Source organism: Pseudophryne corroboree, chromosome 10 (genome assembly GCF_028390025.1).
Source record: "Pseudophryne corroboree isolate aPseCor3 chromosome 10, aPseCor3.hap2, whole genome shotgun sequence".
Classification (NCBI taxonomy): Eukaryota; Metazoa; Chordata; class Amphibia; order Anura; family Myobatrachidae; genus Pseudophryne; species Pseudophryne corroboree.
Window position 1 is genome coordinate 223,549,517 of NC_086453.1, and position 20,650 is coordinate 223,570,166.

Sequence of the window (20,650 nt, forward strand, 5' to 3'; positions counted from 1 at the left end):
GACCCGCACATGCTCTTAGGGAAGATGGTGACCCGGAGCTTTCCTGGGTTTGGCCCTTTTGAACAATGCCTCCACCTCTTCTTGGGTGACTTGCAGTGACTGGAGTTGGCCGTCAGTGTTCGGGGCATCGTAGAGGTGATTGTTTGGGTTGCAGGAGACTTCTTTTGGAAACCTGCAATAAAAGTGGTTCAGTTAGTCTGCTTAGTCTTGGTGCATGGTGGTGGACTTCATTGTTTTCTTATAGTTGGTTATGGATTGCATTCCTTTCCATACAGATACGGGGTCATTGGTGGAGAGATCGTTTGTCAGCTTGTCCTAGAACCGCTTTATTGCTAGTCTGACTCCTTTAGTCAGAGAATTCCTAGTTTGGTTGTATAGTGCTCTGTCACTGCTGCTATAGGCCTCCTCTTTGGACCAACGAAGTTGCCTGAGCTGGGTGTTGTTGTTGTTGTTGTAAATGCGGTAAGTCTTGGTAGGTACACACATGTCCTCACAGTAGCTGATGTAGGATGTGACAGTGTCTGTCAGGTCGTTCAGGTCGGTTGCTGAGACTTCGAAGACCCCCCATTCCGTGCAGTCAAAGCAGACCTGGAGCTTCATCTTAGCCTCATTGGCCAACTTCTTAACAGTCTTGACAACAGGCTTAACCGCTCTCAGCTTCTGTGTATAGGTAGGGAGTAGGTGGACGAGGTAGTGGTCAGATAGGCCGAGTGCAGCACGCGGGATAGACCAGAAGGCAGACTTGAGGGTAGTGTAGCAGTGATCAAGGGTGCGCCCTTCCCTAGTGGGACACGTGACTTGTTTGTACTTAGGTAGCTCCTTGCTCAGGTTAGTTCTGTTGAAGTCGCCCAGTACTATAAGCAGAGAGTCTGGGTGTTTTTGTTCTATGTCGGATATGCATACGGCCAGGTGGTGCAGGGCTTCATTCGCGCAGGCGAGGGGGTGATGTACACTCCCACAAGGACAATTGAGGCAAATTCCCGGGGGGAATAGAAGGGGTTACAGATGATACTTAGCATCTCCAGGTGCGGGCTACATGATTTGCCTAGGATCGTGACATTGGTGCACCATTCGTCGTTGATGTAGAAGCAGATGCCACCACCCTTCGTTTTTCCTGAGAGAACCTTGGAGCGATCGGCCCTGAAGAGACTGAAGACTCGGGTTGTCCGCAATATGGTCGTCCAGCCACGTCTCCGTAAAGCAGAGGACGGATGACCCTGTAATGTCTGACCCTGCGCTGCCCAGAAGGAGGGATAATTCATCGAACTTGTTTGCCAGTGAGCACACATTTGAAAGCAGGATCGCGGGAAGTGCGGACTGGTCCGCCACCTCACTAGGGCACCTGCGAGACAGTCTCTCCTCTGAGCCCAGGTCCTTCTAGGGCCGACATGACGGCCTCCATCATTCTTTTTCCGGGGCCGGTGATCCACCCGCCAGTCGCCGCCCGGGTTGCAAGGGGGCGCGGCCGCTCGGTCATCCACTTCTGTGTCCATGACGTCTGCATCCCTGCACACAGAGCAGCAAGGGCAGCGAGGGCTGCAAGGGCCGCTGATCTGCCCGCCGACGAGCCCGAACGTGGGGTAAGCACCGCGGGAGCGCTCCAACTTAGGAAGGCTTCCCTGCTGTATTTGGTCACCGGTGGGGTAGACAAGGGCAGGGGAAGACGAGGGGAAACAGGTATTTAAGGTGAGCTGCGTAGTTCGGAGGCAGCCATCTGCGGCGCCATCTTAGATTGTAATCTCCTTGTTATCCATTGAGTTTGTCCTTGATGCCTCTGGGGTTTAAATTCTCTTCTTTTGTTCCTGTTAGAATGGTCAAATTTAAATTCATGGTTATTTTGCCATTGATTCTGTCGTTGTTTTTGGGGATACCAAGATCTGTAATGGTCAGGTCTTTTTGTGTTCGCTCTAATTCTTCTTTTTTCTTTTCATTTACTTTCTTGCTCCTGTATTCTTTATCCTTCTCCTTTTCCTCTCTTGATTCTTTATAGGCAGTGTTCTGATTTCTTTGAATCCTATCCCTTGAATCCAGGGACGTGCAGTCAGGGGAGGCAGTGCCTCCCCTGTCATAATGATTAAAATAATGCACAGAAGATATTTCTAACACATATAATGTGTCATAAATATTTCATTTGTATTATGCTAATCATTATTGCTGTGAAAATACAGTCACATCTAGATGGGAGGCAGCGAGAGCGCTGCCTCCCACTGATTATAGTAATGTGTGTGTAGCGGTAGGCGGCTAGGGGGCGGGGCCAAGCCGTGGGCACTAAAAGCCCATTGAAAATATGAGGAGAAGCGGCACTAGTACATCTGCCTCATTGATGGGATCGCACTTTCAACCCACATTAAGGCACGCCACTGTCAATGAGGCAGATGTTATTGGACAGTGCTGACAGGGGGCGGACTGCTACCTGATCCCTTGGCTGGCCATGTTCACTTACTACACACCACTCTTCACCCCGGAGCCTGTGACACTGGGGTTCGAGGTGCCGCCGGACCTGCAGCTGCTTGGATGTCCTCCCTCCAGCTCCACAGACATGGCCCCCTCTTCTCGCCAGCCAAAGACCGCTCCCTGCAGCTGCAGGTTTCCCTCGCCCGTTACCTGGTCTGCCTCTGAGGTGCATCGTTTACATCCATTGCAGGTGAGGAGAGCTAAAGCGGGGTGAGAAAGGGGGGTTGCAGGCTGCAGTGGGGGGAAAAGCCGCCGCCGGGGAGAGAAAGGAAGGGGGGGGGCTGGCGGCCGCTGCGGGGGACAGAGAGGGGGGCTGCCAGCTGCTGCAGGAGGGGAGAGAGGGGGTTGCCGGCTGCTGCAGGGGGGCAAAGGATTGCCGGCTGCTCTGGGGGAAAGAGGCGCTGCTGTGGTGTAGGGTTGCCGGCCGCTGTAGGGGGGACAGGGAGGGGGAGAGAGGGGGGTTTCAGCTGCTGCAGGGGGGACAGAGAGGAGAATTACCGGATGCTGCAGGGGGGCAGAGAGGGGGGTTGACAGCTGCTGCAGGGGGGAGAGAGAGGAGAATTTTCAGCTGTTGCAGGGGGGTTGCCAGCTGCTGTAGGAGGGGAGAGAGAGGAGAGTTGCTGGCTGCTGCTGGGGGGAGAGAGGGGGGTTGCCAGCTGCTGCTGGAGGGGAGAGAGAGAGAAAAGTTGCCGGCTGCTGCAGGTGTGGGGGATGGGGGTTGCCAACTGCTGCAGGTGGGGAGAGAGGGGAGTTGCTGGCTGCTGCAGGGGGTGGGGAGAAGGGTTGCTGGCTACTGTGGGGGCAGGGGGGGGGAAGAGACGCTGCTGGGACAGGAGGCAGAAAGGGGGTCTTCCGGCGCTGCTGTATATTGCAGCGGGGGCATATTTGCAGACTGGGTGTCAACTACTTATGTGTGATATGTGTACGGTGCAGTGTGGCAGGAGGTGGCAGTGCAGGTGGGCACAGTGTGGCAGGGGATGGCGGTGCAAATAGGTGCAGAGTGGCAGGGGGTGTCAGTGCAGGTGGGTGCAATGTGGCAAGTGGTAGTGGTGCAGTGTGTCAGGGGTTGGCAGTGCAGTGTGGAAAGGGGGGCGGTGCAGGTGGATGCAGCATGACAGGAGGTGGCGGTGCAGGTGGGTGCAGTGCAGCACGGGGTGTCAGTACAGGTGGGTCCAGTGTGGAAGAGGTGGTGGAGCAGGAGGGCACAGTGTGGCAGGGGATGGTCAGACCCACCTCCATGTGTGCCTCCCCAGGCACTGACCTCACCGCACGTCACTGCTTGAAGCTATCTTTTTTGAATATGTCCTTTCCATTTCTTTCTGTTCAACATTTCTTCTCTTTCCATAGTTATCCTCCTTTTGTCTTCTTTCCTGGTTTGTACTCAGTTTTTAAATCATTCAATTCCCTACAGTACTTTTTGTGCTTAACTTTAATTACTTCATCTTCAACTTTGTTACGATGTATTTGTATTAATGTCTCCAAGTTTTTATATTCGTCCATGTGGGTTATAGGTTCCAGCTTGTCCCGGATAAGTGTTATCTCTTTCTCTATTCCTTTTAGGGATTTTTCCATTTTTTTCACTATCAGCTTCATGAGTTGTATAAACAGGTGTCCAGACTATCTTGCCATTCTTGCAAAAAGTTTCCATCTTTTGGAAAAAATTATGGTTCCTTTGTGGTCCTTAAACCTCTTGGGATCTGCTTATGGTCTATATATTTTGATAAGGTTGTGGCATCCCACCATTGTTTAATTTCCGATATTAACAGTTTTTCATATCGTTGAAAGCGTTTACAGACATTTTCATCTTCTGTTTCAATCTCGACCGGAGATGAGGTGTTTGCAAACATGTCCTCCAATTTCTTCATCCTTTCCTTTCTTAGTAGGTGCATTTTATAGTAAAGTTGTGGGAGGACCACTTGAAGATAGATAAACAGTAATGATCTACAAAACCCACACTGCCCTCTCTGACTAGGTAGCGGCTAAATAGGATTTTTCACCTGTGATCCTCCACAGTCCAGGCTGTATAGCCATAGACCAACCCTTAGACCTAATTTTCCTAATTTTGAGTATAGACTGTGAATGTGTATGCAATTGCGAATGAGTTTGCGATGACTCTGGTGGGCATCTTTTTTAATTTCACTTACTAACATTAGCATTTCCGTAGCCTAGGAAATCAGCATACAGTACAAACATGAATTAGGCCTCATGTCCCGAGTATCAAGTATCCCAGCCAGGGCATAACCAGGGCCGTCTTAACAACAGTGTAGGCCCCTGGGCATAGCAATGCACTGAGGTCCCTACCCATCCTCCAGCGGTAGGTGTGGGGGTTGCTATCAGCGGACAGTAGGGGGTGTTCTATCTTCCGCTCAGCATGTAGGACCTGGAGCAGTAATTTCTGCTAATTACCGTATATACTCGAGTATAAGCTGACTTTTTCAGCACTTTTTTTGTGCTGAAAAAGCCCCTTCTGCTTATACTTGAGTCAGTATTTAGGAGGTACACGGAGGGCACAGCGCGCAGCTCTCCTGTGTCCCTCCTGCATCTCCGGCGGCAGCAGCGTGTGTGTGTTAAAGGAAGTGCATGAACCGGCACTTCCTTATAACACACACACGCTGCTGCCGCCGGAGACGCAGGAGGGACACAGGAGAGCCGTGCGCTGTGCCCTCCGTGTCCCTCCTTCAGAAGACGGAGGGTAAGTACGGTAACTGGCACTGTGGGGCATATCTGGAAGCATGAGGGCACATCTGGCACTGTGGGGCATATCTGGCAGCATGAGGGCATATCTGGCACATCTGGCACTGTGGGGCATATCTGGCAGCATGAGGGCACATCTGGCACTGTGGGGCATATCTGGCAGCATGGGGGCATATCTGGCACTGTGGGGCATATCTGGCAGCATGAGGGCACATCTGGAACTGTGGGGCATATCTGGCAGCATGAGGGCATATCTGGCACATCTGGCACTGTGGGCCATATCTGGCAGCATGAGGGCATATCTGGCACCTCTGGCACTGTGGGGCATATCTGGCAGCATGGGGGCATATCTGGAACTGTTGGGCATATCTGGCACTGTGGGGCATATCTGGCAGCATGAGGGCATATCTGGCACTGTGGGGCATATCTGGAAGCATGAGGGCATATCTGGCACATCTGGCACTGTGGGGCATATCTGGAAGCATGAGGGCATTGTGATGTTAGTGTATTGGAATGCTTAATATTTGTAGACACTCCCTTACTAATAGGTGTAAGCCTCAATCTTCAGTGATGGTCCCTAGGACCAGGGGGATGCTGGGAAGTGGGTGGTCCAGTGTGCAGTGTGCCTGTAGTTGGTGATGGAATAAAGCAGCACAGCAGTGAACTCACATGTCTCTGTATCCTGATGACTGGACTTACAAACATATGAACAAAAAATGGTGTCAGAAGAAGTTTAACTTGGACTGCTAGTGCTCTCAGAGTGTGACAGAATCCTGCAGCAGTCTGTAAGGCTGTGATACTCAGTGTCTGCAAAACCTGCCGTGTGCTCCTCTCTTCAAACAGTGAGTAACCATGGATAAACTGGCTCCTCCAACCGGCATGCTGATGTCTGGTAACTTGTCTGAAAACTGGAAAAGATTTAAGCAAAGGTTTAATATATATCTTGCTGCATGTGGAGCTGATACAGAGGCTGACAAAATGAAGGCAGCCATTTTCCTCCATGTGATAGGAGAGGATGTGCTGGACATTTATAATAGTTTTCAGTTTGCTGAGGGGCAGAATATGGTGCTATCTTCTATAATGCAAAAGTTTGAAGATTACTTTGTGCCAAGGAAAAATGTGACATATGAAAGATATAAGTTTTTCACATGTGATCAGAAGTCTGTAGATGGATTTGATCAGTATGTTACAGAGCTGCAATCACTCAGTAAAACCTGTGAGTTTGGTGATTTAAAGGATTCACTGATTAGAGATCGTATTGTCTGTGGAATACCTGATAATGGACTCAGAGAGAGACTGTTGAGAGAGCAAGGCCTAACACTAGACAAGGCAGTGACTAGTGTAGATCTGCAGAAATAACTAGATTTCAAGCCAAAAAGTTACACAAGGAAGCTGATGCTGATGTACATGTAGTGCAGAACACAGAGCTAAGCAAACCTCCATTCTCAAGAATGAAGCAGTCTAAGCCACAGTCTAATAAGGAAATGTGTAGTAGATGTGGAAATGCTCACAATCATAAAATGTGCCCGGCTTATGGTAAAACCTGCATGAAATGTGGTAGACTTAATCACTTTGCCAAATGCTGTAAAATTAAAAGTGAAACAACTAATGTGCATTCTGTTAAACAAACAGAGGAATTCTTTGTGGATTGCATTGAACTTTGCAGTGCAGATAAAAAAGAATGGATTGTCCCTTTAACTGTGAACGAGATTGTCATTCCCTTTAAGCTTGATACTGGCGCGCAGGTGAATTTAATATCGTTTCAAGACTATAAGACTTTTAGAGTAAAACCTAAAATTCATCCAACCAAAGTGAAAGTTACAGGGTACACTGGGGAGGAAATTCCTGTGAAAGTTACATGCTTAATGACACTGAAATATAAGGGACAACAGTTTAAAACCTCTCTACTGATTGTGGATAAAAATGTGCAACCGATTCTAGGATTAAGTTACTGTGAGAAACTAAGCTTGCTAAAGAAAGTTTTTATGGTGACATCACAAGTAGAAGATGACTGCAAATCGATGTTTACAGAATACAGAGACTTGTTTGAAGGTCTAGGTTGTTTGCCTGGAGAGCATAAAATAAATATAGACACGCAAGTTTCTTCAGTGATACACCCCTGTAGAAAAGTGCTGTTTGCACTGAGAGAAAAACTGAAACAAGAGTTAAATCGCATGGAAGCCTTGGGTGTGATACAGAAAGTTGATGAGCCTACTGAATGGGTAAGCTACTTAGTAATTGTTGAAAAGAAAAATGGACAACTCAGAATATGTCCAGAGATTTAAACAAAGCTATTAAACGAGAACATTTCAAACTACCAACCAGAGATGAAATCATGTCGCAATTTGCGGGAGCAAAATGGTTCAGTAAATTGGATGCATCTTCAGGATTCTGGCAAAAGAAGCTAGATGAGGCCAGCTCAAAGCTTTGTACATTTAATACACCAGAAGGTCGATACAGATTTCTTCGACTACCATATGGAATATTGTCTGCTCCAGAAGTATATCACAAAAAGATACACATGATTTTTGAACATATTCCAGGTGTTGAAACAATGATGGATGACATTATTGTCTGGGGATCTACAAAGGAAGAACATGATTCTAGATTGAGACAAGTAATGGAACTTGTCAAGAAAGATAATTTAAAGCTAAACAAGGACAAATGTGAATTTGGCATGAATACACTTACCTTTATGGGCGACGTGGTCTCGGATCATGGTGTAAAACCAGACCCAAGGTAAATATCAGCCATAGTGAACATGGAACGTCCTAACAACAAAGACGACGTCAGAAGATTCCTAGAAATGATTACTTACTTAGGAAAGTTTATTTCTCAACTTTCTGAATGAACAGCCTCTCTTAGATGGTTGTTGGACAAAGATAACGAGTGGATGTGGTCACATGAACAAGTAGAAAGTTGGCAAAACTTGAAACAGATCATTACAGAGCAACCAGTGCTAAAATTCTTTGATCCTGCGAAAAGAATAAGAATTTCAGCAGATGCTTCGCAATTTGGCCTAGGCTCAGTGCTGTTACAAGAACATGAGGATACATGGCAACCAGTAATCTATGCATCAAGAGCACTGACAAGTGCTGAAACAAGGTATGCTCAGATAGAAAAAGAACTTCTAGCGATCACATATGCATGTGAGCGATTTAATCAGTTTGTGTATGGTCAAACATTTACAGTGGAAACTGACTACAAGCCATTGGTAGCTATCATGACTAAACCATTACATGACTGTCCCATGAGAATTCAACGAATGCTTATCAGACTACAGAAATATGATGTACACTTGCTGTACTGTCCCGGCAAATACATGTACATTGCTGATACACTTTCTTGTGCTGTGGACAAAAGTGAAGGTTCCAAAAGTCTGATGGATGAAGAGGTAGAAGCCTATGTTAATTTGATCGTTGCTTCTCTGCCAGTGTCTCTTGCAAGACAAGAACAGATTAGGGAAGAAACTGAGACAGATGACACAATGAAAGTGTTGAAAGATATCATTCTGAAAGGTTGGCCAGCAGAAAAACATGCGTGCCCGCTGTATATTCATGATTATTGGATGTACCGCAGTGACCTTACAGTTGTCGATGGTATTATTTACAAAGGCAATAGGTTTGCAATACCTGTACGACTAAGAAAAACTATGCTGTGCAAGATACATGAAGGCCACTTAGGAGAAGAAAAATGTAAGCGGAGAGCGCGTGAAGTTATGTATTGGCCAAGAATGAACCAAGACATAGCACAGACTACAGCTACATGTGAATTATGTCTTACATATAAACCGAAACAACAAGTCGAGCCACTGAGTCCTCACGCAGTGCCAGAGAGACCGTACCAGAAAGTTGGCGCAGAGTTGTTGGATTGTAATGGGAAAACATACATTGTTGTGACTGATTATTACTCTAACTACCCTGAGGTGAAGACACTACATACAACTACTAGTAAAGCTGTAATCAATTGCATGAAGTCAATCTTTGCAAGGCATGGTGTTCCTATGGAAGTGTTCACTGACAATGGTCCTCAGATTTCCAGTGCTGAATTTAGACAATTTGCTGATGAGTGGGAATTTGTTCATACTACGTCAAGTCCCCACTATCCACGCTCAAATGGGTTGGTGGAAAGTTCAGTAAAAACTGTATAGAGTCTCATGAAAAAAGCTCAAGAAGGTAAAGAAGATTTCTACAAAAGTCTTTTTATCTACCACAGTACACCTTTACAGAATGGACTTTCTCCTGCACAAATGCTGATGGGAAGGAGGATTAGAGCAAATCTCCCGATACATGATGAACTTAATACACATAACTCAGCGTTGGTCAGACTGAGTAAGGAACGTCAACAGGCAAAACAGAAACTGTTCCATGACAGACGAACAAAACGCTTATCTGATCTAAAATCTGGTGACCAAGTCCGTCTCAGAGATCACGAGAAAGGTATTTGGGTGCAGAAAGGTATTGTGCAAGCACAAGTAGCACCAAGATCTTATACTATACGTACAGAGCATGGAACTGAAGTAAGAAGAAATCGGGTGGATTTAAGATCTCAACCTAACCATAATGAAGACAACATGACTGAAGAATACCCTTCATCTGACATGTATGATGATCCTGATAATGGTGAACAAACCACGATTCTAGAAAGGTCCAACATGGTCGATGAAACGCAGACTGTGTATGAAAGACCCAAAAGGGAATTACACAGACCTGACTCATTGAAACGTGTTAGATGATGTTCTTAATATTACGTTGTTAATTGTTGCATTGAAGCGTACAGGGCTTATCTTAAAGAAAAGAGGATGTGATGTTAGTGTATTAAAATGCTTAATATTTGTAGACACTCGGATTGGGTAGTGGGGGTATGGCGCCACAGGTATGTGTGAGCAGATAATTATTAAAACAATATATAATATGTTATTTATAGACACTCCTTTTAAGAATGTAAGGTGTCGGCTAACCCCTAAATAATCAGCAGTGATAAGCTGCCTTTAAAATGTGAAAAAAAGGGGGGGAATAGGGGTACCAGCGACATACAGTGTCTACCAAATTAATATAACTATGAAGAATATAGCAGGATACGGTTTTAGAAAAAGGGTAACAATATATTTATTTATACAATTTATAACATAATGATGGGAATAAAAAAGTAGGTAAAAATTTGATATGCAGTAAAAAAAGATTATTTTAAAAAACATAAACGGGTAAAAATAGAGTATATAGTTTAGCTAGAATCCAAAATCATGTAAAATCAGTAAAAACAATTTCACACTGATAAAAAATATTTTAGGATGGTAAAAATGATGCTTATCTTTTGAAGATGGAGAGTCAGTGGAGGTATATCTGGCAGCATGAGGGCACATCTGGCACTGTGGCGCATATCTGGCAGCATGGGGGCACATCTGGCACTGTGGGGCATATCTGGCAGCATGAGGGCATATCTGGCACATCTGGCACTGTGGGCCATATCTGGCAGCATGAGGGCATATCTGGCACATCTGGCACTGTGGGGCATATCTGGCAGCATGGGGGCATATCTGGAACTGTTGGGCATATCTGGCACTGTGGGGCATATCTGGCAGCATGAGGGCATATCTGGCACTGTGGGGCATATCTGGAAGCATGAGGGCATATCTGGCACATCTGGCACTGTGGGGCATATCTGGAAGCATGAGGGCATTGTGATGTTAGTGTATTGGAATGCTTAATATTTGTAGACACTCCCTTACTAATAGGTGTAAGCCTCAATCTTCAGTGATGGTCCCTAGGACCAGGGGGATGCTGGGAAGTGGGTGGTCCAGTGTGCAGTGTGCCTGTAGTTGGTGATGGAATAAAGCAGCACAGCAGTGAACTCACATGTCTCTGTGTCCTGATGACTGGACTTACAAACATATGAACAAAACAGGCCTAACTGGCATTGTGGGGCATATCTGGCAGCATGAGGGCATATCTGGCACTGTGGGGCATATCTGGCAGCATGAGGGGGTATAGTACGGTATGCCGGCGTTCGGGCTCCCGGCGACCAGCATACCGGTGCCGAGAGCCCGACCGCTGGCATACCGACAGCGTGGCGAGCGCTGCTGTGTTGTTGTCCTCCTACGGCCTCCTCCACATCTCCTGATGTACTGGCCTGTCTCCTGGTAGCGCTTTCATGCTCTGGACACTACGCTGACAGACACAGCAAACCTTCTTGCCACAGCTCGCATTGATGTGCCATCCTGGATGAGCTGCACTACCTGAGCCACTTGTGTGGGTTGTAGGGAGGTCATACAGGCACGTGGAGGCCACAGACACTACTGAGCCTCATTTTGACTTGTTTTAAGGACATTACATCAAAGTTGGATCAGCCTGTAGTGTGTTTTTCCACTTTAATTTTGTGGGTGACTCCAAATCCAGACCTCCATGGGTTAATAAATTTGATTTCCATTGATAATTTTTATGTGATTTTGTTGTCAGCACATTCAACTATGTAAAGAACAAAGTATTTAATAAGAATATTTCATTCATTCAGATCTAGGATGTGTTATTTTAGTGTTCCCTTTATTTTTTTGAGCAGTGTATATATATACACACACACACACACACACACACACACACACACACACACACACACACACACACACACACACACACACACACATTACACCCAGTACACACAGCACCATAATACATTGCATTATACACAGACCCCACATCACACCCAGTACACACAGCACCGTAATCTACTACATTATACACACAGCCAGAGCCGTAGCTAGACATTTTGGTGCCCTGTGCCAGAAAAAAATTGGTGTGCTCCACCCACCCACATGCTAGACAAGGATTGCACGCCGAAGGCGCGCATCAAAAATATATGGGCGTGGCTTCATGGGAAAGGGGCATGACCACATAATTCACATTACATTACCCTGCACAGTATTGTACTTTTGCCACATTACACAACACAGTAGTACCCCTTATACACATTACGCCAGACAGCCCCTTATATACATTACGCCAGGTAGACTCTTTAACATATATCCCCAGGTAGACTCTTATACACATTACACCAGGTAGCCTACGCCAGGTAGCCTCTTACACACATTACACCAGCTAGCCTACGTCAGGTAGCCTCTTACACACATTACGCCAGGTAGCCTACGTCAGGTAGCCTCTTACACACATTACACCAGGTAGCTTACGCCAGGTAGCCTCTTACACACATTACGCCAAGTAGCCTCTTACACACATTACGCCAAGTAGCCTACGCCAGGTAACCTCTTACACACACATTACACCAGGTAGCCTCTTACACACATTACCCACAGTAGCACATTACATTACACCCCCCATATTACATACAGTAGCACATTACATTTTACACCCCCCATATTACACACAGTGGCACATTACATTACACCAGCCCCATATTACACACAGTAGCGCATTACAGTACACCAGCCCCATATTACACACAGTAGCGCATTACATTACACCAGACCCATATTACACACAGTAGCACATTACATTACACCCCCTCCCCATATTACACACAGTAGCACATTACATTACACCCCCTCCCCATATTACACACAGTAGCATATTACACCCCTCCCCCCCCTCATATTATACACAGTGGCACATTACACCCCCCTCCACAAATTACACAGTAGCACATTACATTACACCCCCCATATTACACACAGTACAACATTACATTACACACACCCCTATTACACACAGTTGCAAATTACATTTTACACCACCCATATTACACAGTAGCACATTACACACACACCCATATTACTCACAGTAGAACATTGCATTACACACACACCCCATATTACACACAGTACAACATTACATAACACACACACACCCATATTACACACAGTAGCACATTACATTTTACACTCCCCCATATTACAGACAGTAGCACATTATACACACACACACCCATATTACACACAGTAGCACATTACATTACACCCCCATATTACACACACCCACATTACACGCAGTAGCACATTACATTACACTCCCCATATTATACACAGTAGCACAATACACACACACCCACATTACACACAGTAGCACATTACATTACACTCCTCATATTACACACAGTAGCACATTACAACCCCCCCCCCATAGTAGCACATTATATTATACATAGTCCCCCCAGCCTAGTGGCGGAACTAGCGAGCGATGGGCCCAGGTGCGACAAAATGCTTTGGGCCCCCCACATCCCATCCAAGTCCACCCCCTCACCCCTGGAGAGGATCTGGTGAGGGGGACCTGCTCAGGGCCAGAGAAATGGATACCTAGCAGCAGTGCCGTAACTAGACATTTTAGCACTGTGTGCAAGAAACGGCATCGGAGCACCACCCCTGCATTCAAAACAGGGGCAGTGCGTGCCGTAGGCGCGCACAAATACATAGTGGCGTGGTTTCGTGGGGAAGGGGTGTGGCCACAAAATAATACCAATTCATAAAACGGTGCACAGTAGTCTCCATTCTTCAAATTACGCCGCACAGTAGCACCACTACACCAGGTAGAGACCCTTTTACACCTTACAGCGGACAGATTCCTCTTTTTACACATTACGGCAGACAGCGTCCCCTTTTTACACATTACGGCAGACAGCGTCCCCCTTTTTACACATTACGGCAGACAGCGTCCCCCTTTTTACACATTACGGCAGACAGCGTGCACTTTTTACACATAACGGCAGACAGCGTCCCCTTTTTACACATAACGGCAGACAGCGTGCCCTTGTTACACATAGCGGCAGACAGCGTACACTTTTTACACATAACCAGGGCCGTCTTTACGTATGGGCTCAATGGGCTCTTGCCCAAGGGCCCCAGGAGTAAAAGGGCCCTAGGCTGATAGCTGAGCGTCCCCTCTTTCCAGGGGTACCAGATTTTTGAAAATCGGCCCCGGGGAACCAGAGATATCCGACTTTAAAGTAGTGGTCCCCATCCAAGCCTGTTAATTGCTCTTCCCAGCCAGATATCTCGGGTTCTGTCTAACTTAGAGTTTTTCTGAGGGTATACTCCAAAAGCTGAGACTCTCCCCTTTCAGTGGACATGGGCAGTTTGTCTCTACTATGCCCAGAACCAGAGATATCAGCCTTCAAGCAGCTGGTCCCTGCTCCAGCTCCACACGCCTAATATGCAGTTTTACATTTTTGTTGGTGGATTGCTTGGGCTACTGAAGTCTGATCCCCAAGTCCCCAGCAGGGCCGAAACTGGGGGGGGCTAGGGGGGCATGTGACCCGGGCGCGGGATTGGATAGGGCTACGTCTGATACAGCAAAAGGAGGAAGTGGAGGACCATGGGATTTGTAGTCAAGTCTGTTACTGGTTATACTTGGAGCTGTAACAGAGAGACTACAAATCCCATGAGGCATTTCACTCACCCTGCAGAGATATGGCCGCCGCTGCCGCCCGCCCTGGCTGTGACTGTCTTGATGCAGAGCTTTCTCCAGCCCCACGCTGCCCTGCATTCAGCGCTGCCGCTGAGTCGCTGACAGACACCAGCAGTGATTGATTGCAGCAGCCCAGCACCCTTCACCTCCGTCTGACTAAAGAGTGAGAGGACTGGAGGTAAAACATACACACACACTCCCTCACTCTGGTGTTAACCCCTGCAGCTCATTTATTAAACTAGTTATTTAAGATTATACAGTATAAAGTATATATTACTTTATAATGCTGTTACAACTACAGATCATATGAATAAACGTGTGTGTATGTATGTATGTATATGTGTGTGTATGTATGTATGTATGTATGTATGTATGTATGTGTGTGTGTATATATATATACATATATACATATATATATACATATATACATATATATATATATATACTGTGTGTGTTTTACTGGGGTCTGCTTGTCTGAGGGATATTATGGAGCATATAATGTTTTTTATTCTATTTTAGTGTATTTTTTTATCTATTTTTTACTTTTATCACCTTATTTTTATATATATATGTATATATATAAAATAAAAAATGTTTTTATTTTTTTCGGGGGGGGGGGGGGGGGGCGCTAGCTTACTGCCTTGCCCCAGGTGCCGTAAATCCTAGTTTCGGCCCTGTCCCCAGTACTGCCTGAAAGGTGGGACTCTCTAGTTTTTTTTTCTCATCCCATTATAGCTAAGAAATCTATTTCCAGGAACTGGAGATATCTGCAGTAAAGCAAGCTGCCCTGACCCCCGGAAAATGATGAATATTAAGCCCACTCCACTATCCTCCCCTCCCCTGTGTATTAAACACCCCCTACCACCCTGGAAGTAATGTACCAGGGCCCCTTCATTCAGCACAATGCCCCCTTCTACAGTTTAGTGTACTCCTTCCCGCCCCATTTGTGCAGTAAAGGAGTAATTAGCAGAAATTATTTCTCCAGGTCCTACATGCTGAGCGAAAGATAGAACTCCCCTACCCCCCGCGGGACATCAAAGCTGCTGCTGATAGCACCCCTACCGCTGATGGGTGGGTAGGGGCCCCAGTGGACATGGACTGTATTGCTGTGCCCAGGGGCCTACACTGCTGTTAAGACGGCTCTGCACATAACGGCAGACAGCGTGCACTTTTTACACATTACGGCAGACAGCGTGCACTTTTTACACATAACGGCAGACAGCGCCCCCTTTTTACACATTACGGCAGACAGTGTGCCCTTGTTACACATTCCAGCAGACAGCGTCCCCCTTTTTACACATAACGGCAGGCAGATTCCCCCTTTTTACACATAGCGGCAGGCAGATTCCCCATTTTTACACATAGCGGCAGGCAGTCCCCCCTTTTTACACATTGCGGCAGGCAGATTCCCCCTTTTTACACATTGCGGCAGGCAGTCCCCCGTTTTTACACATTGCGGAAGGCAGATTCCCCATTTTTACACATTGCGGCAGGCAGTCCCCCATTTTTACACATTGCGGCAGGCAGATTCCCCATTTTTACACATTGCGGCAGGCAGTCCCCCGTTTTTACACATTGCGGCAGGCAGTCCCCCGTTTTTACACATTGCGGCAGGCAGTCCCCCATTTTTACACATTGCGGCAGGCAGTCCCCCATTTTTACACATTGCGGCAGGCAGTCCCCCGTTTTTACACATTGCGGCAGGCAGATTCCCCCTTTTTACACATTGCGGCAGGCAGTCCCCCATTTTTACACAATGCGGCAGGCAGATTCCCCATTTTTACACATTGCGGCAGGCAGATTCCCCCTTTTTACACATAGCGGCAGGCAGTCCCCCATTTTTACACATAGCGGCAGGCAGTCCCAACAAAGAAAGAAAGAGACAGAAAGAAAGAGAAAGAAAGAAAGAAAGAAAGAAAGAAAGAAAGAATGAATGAATTATACTTACCCTCTCCGCTGGCTCAGGCTCCTCGGTGCAGCGTCAGACGATTCCCGGGCTGGGGAGAAGGAGGAGGGAGGTGGAGGAGGGAGCCGCAGCAGCGCTGTGTTATTGGTGGAGGCGCTGCTGCTGCTGCCCCTCTGCTTCACTATAGGCTGTTCTCGGAAGACAGCCTATAGTGAAGCAGAGGGGCAGCAGCAGCAGCGCTGCTGCGGCTCCCTCCTTCACCTCCCTCCTCCTCCTTCCCCCGTACCGCTGCTCCTCTCCTCTCTCCGGGCGGCTGTGTGCTGCGGGGGCAGCGGTTGCCCGCAGCACACAACAGCATGTAATGAGTCAGTTTGACTCATTACATGCTTTGGGCCCCTGGACAGAGGCGGGCCCCAGTGCAATGCACTGGTTGCACTGGCGGTAGTTCCGCCTCTGCCCCACCCCCAATAACCCCCAGTAGACACAGTACTCTCCTGGTTTGTTGCTCCCTCCTGTGAAGAGCAGGGTTGCACTGGCAGCCCTGGGACAGTGCAGTGGAAGGGGGGGGGGTAGCACAGAGCAGCCACATCCAGCAGCAGGAGAGCTGGGCTGTTACAGGTGTTGGAGGTAGACCTCCTTTAGCCTCAGCGTTCTCTGAGAGGACTCCAACAACAGCCTGTCTTTTGTATTCAGAATCACCTGTGAACAAAATATAAGTGCCGTGCAGCATGCTGGAGAAATCAAATGATCACACACTGTCTGGTGTATTCAATCTGAGTTCTGCTTTAATGTACTTACATACATATATTTATACTTGTTTGAAAAGGCTCAGAGGAGTTTACAGTTTAACCTCAGGGTTGTGTTCTCTTCCTGATAACGGTCTTGTTCTTTTCCTTTTCTTTATCTCTCAGACATGGCTTACCCACAAGTTCCTTTCTTTATCTCTATCAGACATGGCTTACCCACAAGTTCCTCTTTTTGCTAACTGAATATTTCATCATTCTATACTTTTCTTTCTCCCCAGCATATTTAAGCATATCATATATTAATGGTAAAGTAAGTTTATAATCTATTGAATATAACAAAATGGAGTAACATTGGCTTTATTGCAGAATCATACTAATGCTTGCCCATCTACCTTCCTAATTTTTCCCTCCTTTTGATTCTCAAAAAGACATCACACTATACCTTGCTACCCTACTTCGCCGAGCAGGCCAGGCGATGACCTGGTCAAGTACGTCTGTCTCCCTGGGCCTATTGCCAAGGGAGGGTAATAACCATCCCGTACAGACAAAGTAGTCACAAGGCATAGATGCATAAGAGTCCTTTTTACAGTCTATTTTGATTGCTTTCATTTTTGTAGACGGGTGGTCTGTCATTACGTGATTCAATATCATCATATTCATCTTGGTCACGTTCATCCATTTCCTCTGTATGCTCGAATCTTACGTGTTTAGCAGGTTTCTTTTTGTTTATCTTGCGTTTTACTTTTTTTGAAGTGCATGAAATACAACAGAGAATAATACGTATGAGTACATATACCAACAAACATACTCCAGCTACTTTTGCAATTAGGAGAACAATGCCCATTAACCATCCTCCAATCCCCTTGAACCAATTTGCAGGGTTTAACCATCCAAAATCCCAGTCTCCCCATATCCATGATGATTCCTCCACCTTTCTCACAAACTGCTGTTTTATATCTTCTATTTCCTGCATTTTTGCTTACTGCCCTCCTGTCTCTCTTATGCTTGGCTTCTAACAGCCATGCCCATTCGTTACTTTTATGCAGGGAGGGCCTTGTCCAACATCCAGTCATACATGACCATTTCAAACTGTTTTTTTTTTTGGCAACACTTCCAACATGTCTGTACCCTTGCAAAGTATTTTCCCCATGTATTGTAATCAAATTTACATTTAGTCTGACATTCCATTACTTTTTTTCAGTGGTGTGATACGAGTGTGATATGAAAGGGTGAGAGTGGGGTTTTCTGACTGACTTCCATTTTGTGCCGCAGTAACTATGCCACATAATGACAAGAGAATAGCAAGGGTGTTTGTCTTATGAAAGGGTGTTTGTCTCATGCTAGAAGAAGGATTCTTAGAATAGACAAGGACTCGTGTTGTTATTTTCAGTTTGTTATAGACAAGGACTCGTGTTGTTATTTTAAGTTTGTTATAGACAAGGACTCATGTTGTCATTTTCAGTTAGATAAGATGTTTCAGAACCCCCGGAATGTACCCACATATGGATAGATTGTGTTTTTAGTTTTGTATAAAGGACGGGGAATGTTAGGGGAATTTCGGAATCCACCTGAGACGCTAGCAGACGTGCTGCGTGTGAATACCGAATTTCCCCTTGAGACGATCGTCCTGAGATTCCCCGATCCAGAGTGCTCAAGTGATGCTTCAATATTCGGTAAGATATTGATGTAGTTTCTTGATATTATACCTATATTTATGATTATGTATTAATACCTGACGAAAATACTATAAGAACTAATAAATTATTTACTATTGAGACATAAAAGTGTTGTTTGTTTTGCTGCATTAAAGTGTAAGCCTGTTCTGGGCAACAGTGAGTGCAGAATGTATTGAGCAATCTCACACACCCTAGTTCTATACAGCAAGACATTTTTGGCGTAGTCGGCAGGATTGGACATGTATGCTATAAACTCTGATGTTATTGTTCCTTATGGGATTAAGGTTATACCTACTGGGATAGGTTGCAAAATGCCTTCTAATCATTATGGACAGTTGTCAACCCGTTCTAGTATGGCCAAGAACGGAATAATAGGGATAGGAGGAGTAATTGACCCCGACTATCAAGGAGAAATTAAAATAGTTGTGATGAATTTGAGCCCAGACCCCTGCGTAATCTGTGAAGGGGACCGAGTGGCACATTGTTAATAATACCCATTTTGATAGAGCCTATCCAATTGGGAGAAGCTCCAACCGAACTTACTGTTCGAGGAGACAAAGGTTTTGGTTCATCTAACACTGTGAATGTAGGAGCAAAAATCTGGGTACAGAAGCCTCAAGGGCCGCCTGAACCGGCTGAGGTTATAGCTGTGGGAAAAGACAGAGTACTCTTAATAATGAAACCAGGACAAGAGAAATGGGAATATGTACCTCAAGAAAAATGTTATTTGCGAGAGTAACTTACACTGATTTTGTACCTATAGATTGTCGTGAGGCTCAGTCTTGGAATCCTTGGAATTGTATTATTGGTCGTCCCCTCTAGTACATGGACACCTGGATTGAAGATAGAGAAACGAGAGTTGCATACTGTACGGTGGGGATGGAACAATGCCACCATACCAAGAACCCAAGATAATTTCACTTGTCAGGCCAATCAGCGCTGTACTAATATAGTAAATATAACAATTCCAGGAACGATGTGGGCTGGACTGCCTGATCCACAAAGAAACAGATATCGACCTACATTTGCCTTACATCAGTCAGAAGGCAATATCACAAATAATGCTGCAGTAAATATAAGTTGCTGCTCCAAACCTTCTAGGTTCCGATTTCTCCCTAAAGAAGAGAAGAATAAAGAATATAAGAATTGTTCTAAACAAGGAGCAACCACATTTCGGTTAGCTGTAAAAGACGTTTTAATTTTGGTATGTCATAATGCTACTGAAATAAAAAATCGAACGTGGTGGGCACAAGATTTAATGTTTATTGTTATCAATGCATCACGAATCGATATTGGACATGTTAAAAGATTACCATCTACATGTGAAAATGTAGGTACACAAGCTCAAAAGACTGTGTTAGTCACACAAGTTGTTTTCCCTCCCAATAATAGACAATGTATATCCCGGCAACGACGTGCCTGGTATGATACATTGTTGGGAGGATATGGGACTCTAACAGGAGTATTAAATGGGATAGATATTGAAACATTAGCCAATAGGATGCATAGCGCCGGTAGTAAATTAAATGACGGACTTACATTACAAGCAAAATGGATGCCTACTATTTTTAAACCAGCCAAAATATCGGCTGGAATAGATACTTTAATGAACCAGCTAATTAATGCTAGTAATGATTTTGCTGTTGGATTTGATACCAACATTACTAAATTTATAAATTGGACCGTCTGTACACTACAGACTATGTATGAGCAACAACAAAAAGGCGTTATGCAAACTATGCTAATGACCGGAAATGAACAAGT

At 45.7% G+C, this 20,650-nt stretch overlaps 1 protein-coding gene across 1 annotated transcript in view; it reads left to right on the top strand.

The window, feature by feature from the left end:
• The window catches only part of SLC2A5 (solute carrier family 2 member 5), a 197,924-nt gene extending 177,784 nt beyond the window's left edge, over window positions 1-20,140 (top strand). Inside the window, exon 13 of the mRNA XM_063943103.1 lies at window positions 19,650-20,140. The gene's annotated coding sequence lies outside the window, so the exon portion shown is untranslated. The remainder of the gene's footprint in view (window positions 1-19,649) is intronic.
• The last annotated feature ends 510 nt before the right edge of the window (window positions 20,141-20,650 follow it).